This window comes from Megascapheus bottae, chromosome 14 (assembly GCF_031878675.1).
Source record: "Megascapheus bottae isolate mThoBot1 chromosome 14, mThoBot2.hap1, whole genome shotgun sequence".
Taxonomy (NCBI): domain Eukaryota; kingdom Metazoa; phylum Chordata; class Mammalia; order Rodentia; family Geomyidae; genus Megascapheus; species Megascapheus bottae.
The window spans coordinates 38,524,955-38,530,126 of record NC_143522.1 but is presented as its reverse complement, the minus strand read 5'-3'; the positions used below and the strand labels follow the sequence as shown (position 1 = coordinate 38,530,126).

General features: G+C 39.2%; 1 pseudogene; it reads right to left on the bottom strand.

Annotated features, from left to right (window-relative positions):
* Positions 1-1,529: 1,529 nt before the first annotated feature.
* Positions 1,530-2,713, bottom strand: LOC150055079 (dnaJ homolog subfamily A member 1 pseudogene; annotated as a pseudogene).
* Between the last annotated feature and the right edge of the window lie 2,459 nt (positions 2,714-5,172).

The following is a 5,172-nucleotide window of genomic DNA, read 5'->3' as shown; positions in this document are numbered from 1 at the left end:
GGCTTTTGTTTCACTATCCTGGAGGTCCTTTCAATTAGCTTCACATTATATGTCCTTATGTATCAAGATTTTGCTCTATTGCAAATCTCTGCTAGTAGAGCCCAAGGTGAAGAAACCTAATTCTTACAAATGAGTTTTAAGCACCCAAATATTTAAAAAAGAAAAGCTGTTAGTTACCATTTCAAATATTTGCTTGTGAGAACTAAAAAGTGAAAAACTCCTAGTTAAGTTTCTTGATATCTTCAGAAAATTTCTTCTGTAGTACTGACTGGCTGCATTCTTAGTTTTAATGCTCAACTCAATATATCTGAAAAGAAGCTATCTTTTTTCTTACTTTGTAATTAGTATATTAAGGAGACATTCATTCATTTCAATAATTGCTTAAATTCTGATATCCAGATTTGAGCTTATGAACATATGACTTTAAACATACAGTTAAGGCTATTCTTGTAATTTGCTATACTACCAACATTGAATCACAATTACTTTGCAGAAAATGGTTTAAAGTAAGCCTGAAACATATCTAAGGAATACCTTCCTATGTAATACATACAATTTCTCATTGTTTAGGTCTCTTCAACTGTTTTTGCTACTCACCTGAATAAGTTACTACTCAAGGTTTTATCATGGTCCAAAGGGAAAAAGAGTGTAACTACAACTGGTCAACCTGTATGTGTGCATATATATATATATATATATATATATATATATATATATATATATAGTTAAAAAGATGGCACAGAGGGGATGCAATTCTAGAAGTACAAGCCCTTAGACGCAGCAGATGATAAACTTCTTCATTAGAAAGTATCATTTCTGTATCATTAACACATTCTAAATTATGTATTATACCACTCTTCACGTAATATTTGAGGCAATAAAATGCAAAGGCATCATAAAGAATCCACTTTAATGTTGACTTTTTCTGTTTTTTTTTTTTTTTTGCCAATCATGGAGCTTGAACTCAGGACCTGAGTGCTGTCCTTGGGCTTCTTCAAGGCTAGAGCTTTACCACTTGAGCCACAGCACCACTTTCAGCTTTTTCTATGCATGTGGTACCAAGGAATTGGTCTGGGTCTTTGGGCATGCTTGGCTAGCATTCCCAGCTCACCACTTAATACAAACAAATAGACAAGCAAACCTTTCTCTACATATCAACTTCCCTTTTTCAGATTACTAACCAAATACAAAGTTTTAGCCCCACAGATGAAAGGCCTTATACTAAAGTCAACACAAACACTAGCATTTCCAATTAAGCTTGTCTATGTTCACAGCTGAATTAGTTACAAGATGTGATTTAACACATGCTAGAGGAACTATTTTAAAAGTAGTTTTCACAGGTATTAAAACTTCATCTTGCACACTGAAGTCATCATACATACAGAGCAAAGTCAGAGCTTTTGTATTTGTGTTTATTCTTCATTTAACGTTAAAACACTACTCTAGTTGAATATTACAACAACAACAACAAAACAAATAGCAAGTAGGGAGCTTAGGCTACAGTCCTTCATTCCTATTCACTGGCTCCATTACGAGGTCTGACAGAAAACACCACCTCCAGGGTGAGGACCGTCTGTCATCCTCATAAGCTTCTCCATTATAATGGTGCTGTCTTTCCTGATTTGAATCAAAGTCCACCAGTTCGACCTGATCCATTTCATCAGTCTCTTCTACTTCCTCTCCGGAAAGAGTTATTCCAGCAGAGAGAGTTGATCAGGAGAGAGGAATCCATATTTTAGGAAAGTTTACCTTAGACTCAGTGACTCATCGGGTCGTGGGTAAATTGGCATGCCTTCATTTAGCACGCACTTGATATCTCCATGCTTGACAATCTGACCTGGATGCGACGTGATGACTATGATCTGGTTGTCAACAGTGGAGATTGGGTTTTGGAAGCTGCACAATGCTCCCACCACTTGTATGTCCCTACAGATGAACAGGTCTCTTCCTGGTCGTGTAAAAACAGCATGGTCTTTTTGATCTAATACAATGATGCTATCTCCGGGCTCCAATCTTGGTTCTTGGTCTCCTTCACTGCGGAATGTTATCTTCTGGCCATCTTTCATGCCTTTGTCAACATGAACTTCTAGAATCTTCTCTCGAACCCTTCCATTGCAGTTTTTGCATCTATACTTAGGACTGATCCTTTCTCCATGGCCCTGGTACTCCATGCACACAGACTGAATCTGATGAATTCGTGTTTGCATCCCAGTACCTCTGCAGTTGGGATTGCACTCCACTGTCTTCTTCCCCCCCACACCCCTACGACCTTCACATTTGTCACAAATCACATTCTTTTGTAGACCCAGCTTTCTTGTTGCACCATTGAAGAAATCTTCTAAGGTAATTGAGGGCTGATGCACAACATTTTTTACCTCGCCTTTCTCCTCTCCCTCCTCCCCCTCACCCTCCCCCTCCTGCTCCTCCTCCTCCTCCTTCAAAAATCATGCCAAAGATGTCCAAGGAGGAGCCAAAGCTGCCACCTGCTCCACCCTCCTTAATTGTCTGTTGTCCTCCTTTGTCATATAATTCTCTTTTATTGGCATCAGAGAGAACCTCATAAGCTTGAGAAATCTGTATAAACTTTTCTCCCTCATTTGGATTCTTATCAGGGTACTTCAAGGCCACGTTTCCTGTAAGACTTTCCCAGTTCGTCCTGGGTGGCATTGAGTTTGACTCGAAAAACATCATAGTAAGTGGTTTCTTTCACCATTTTGTAGCCGGTGAGTGGGCTGGGGCCTGTGGCAGAGCAGGAAGAAATGCTTAGCCGTGCAAAGCTAGGGCAGCCACAGCTCCTTCCTTTCTCCAAGCGCTCTACAAAGTTCCCTGAAAGGAAGATATCTTGCTGGAGCTTTATATTGTTCCTCTGGTTTGCTAGATTATTTTAATTACCTGGTACACTTGTCAAGAATAAAGCCTACCCTTTTTTCCATGCAGCCTCACCAGACAGTGAATGAGGTTGGGAACCTCTTTCTGGACTCTGTCCAGATGATTTCCTTTCACCTTGCCTTGCCTTGCCTCCCTTTCTTTTCCTTTTCTTTCTCTCTTTCTTTCTTTCTTTCTTTCTTTCTTTCTTTCTTTCTTTCTTTCTTTCTTTCTTTCTTTCTTTCTTTCTTTCTTTCTTTCTTTCTTTCTTTCCATTCCTCCTCCCCTGACTCTCTCTTCCCTCCTTCTCTCCCTCCTTCTCTCCCCCCCTCCCCATTACAGGGGCTTCAACTCAGGGTCTGGGTACAATCCTTAGGGTTTTTTTTTATCCCTTCAAGGCTGCTATTCTAGAAAGTGTCAAGAGTTTCCTGCCCAGGCTGACTGTGAACCATGATCCTCAGATATCGGCCTCCTCCCTTGATAGGAGGTCATTTTCATCATTGGGAAATTTTGAAAAGCTGCTCCATATCAATGATTTTTACAATGAGTATGCCTGGGAAAATTATCAAAGTGTTTCCAGATTCCATTCCCAGGAACTCAGTCCTTAAATTTTAACAGATGCTATTGATCCATTAACTGCCTGTGGAAGAACAGTGGCTGAGGAGAGTAAGCATCAAGGTCAGCTGAGTGATGAGTGAGTGAGAATTGCAGTCATCAGAGATGGACATCTTATTGAGCTGGGAAATGCTGGTGGACAGACAATGGTGAAAGAACACAACAGGAAAGAGCCTCAGGTCAGGAATCATGACAGAATGATCCATTGTATCAGTGGAATAACTGTCAGGACTTGAGAAAAAAGCTGAACTTCAAAATGAAGTCCATCTGAACAAGGTGCAATTGATATGCCTGTTGAAAAGATGGACTACTATGGATCTGTACTTTCAGAGTGAATAGCAGGGTTATTGCAAATGGTTAGAAATGAAATAACTATAATTGCAAGTATTATAAGAGTGGAAGATAGAAGGAGCTATAGTTGCCTGTAGTTTCTGATAGCCTGGACTCTTAGACATCAGTTAGTTTGCCTTATAGCAAGCACTTCCTTAGAGTAGTTTTGGGATTGTTTTCCTAAATAATGGAGAAGGTAGGGCATTTCATGTAAATGCAATAAGTCTCTCTTAGATTTGTGTGTGTGTGTGTGTGTGTGTGTGTGTGTGTGTGTGTGGCCTGGGTGCTGTTTTGCTCAAGTCTAGCATTCTACTACATGAGTCACATGTCTGCTTTTGGCTTTTTTCTTCTTTTTTTTTTGCTGATTATTTGGAAATAATAAGAATCTCATAGACTTTCCTGTAAGGGCTGGCTTCATACCTCTCAGCTTCCTAAGTAGTTAGGTATTAACACTTTTGAAGAGGATCAGGAAGTCACATTTTAAATAAGCTTATAATGATTTCTTTACTTTTACATTTTATTTTTTCATATATTTTTATTGTAATTAATAGAAGGGTTACATTATTACCAGATAGAAGGTGCATTACTTCACAAACATTGATTCCCTTTCTCATGTCATGGTCCCCATTTCCCTTCCCTCTCCCCCACTCATCTTGATTTCCCCCTTCCCTATCCTGTTTCAAATACCCAATTAAGAATGTATAAAATATATCAGATAACAAGGTGAAATATTGTAATAATATGAGATACCCAAGGGACAGCAAAAGAGATGAGAGATAACACAGTACATTAAGGACAACAATCACTCATTATATGGCTTTTGTTTCTATATCCTGGAGGTCCTTACATTTAGCATCATACTATATGGTGTTATGTATCTAGATTTTGTTCTATTGTAAATCTCTGCTAGGAGAGCCCAAGGTTTCTATTGACAAATGAGGGAAACCATTGAGCCTATGTTCCTTTGAGTCTGGTTTACTTCACTTAATATGATTTTTTCCAAGTCTTTCCATTTCCTTACAAATGGGGGGAGATGTCATTCTTTCTGACGGCAGCATAGAATTCCATTGTGTATAAATACCACATCTTGTCGATCCACTCATCAACTGAGAGGCATCTGGGTTGGTTCCATATCTTTGTTATGGTAAATAGTGCTGCAATGAACATCGTTGTGCTAGTGGATTTAGTATGCCCTTGTTTCTGGACGGTTGGGTAAATGCCAAGTAGTGGATCATAGGGGAGTTCTATATTTAGTCTGTAGAGGAACTGCCATACTGCTTTCCATAGTGGATTGAATGAGTTTGCACTCCCACCAGCAGTGTAGTAGTTACATTTTATTTTTGCAAAAAATGCTTCTGTGAA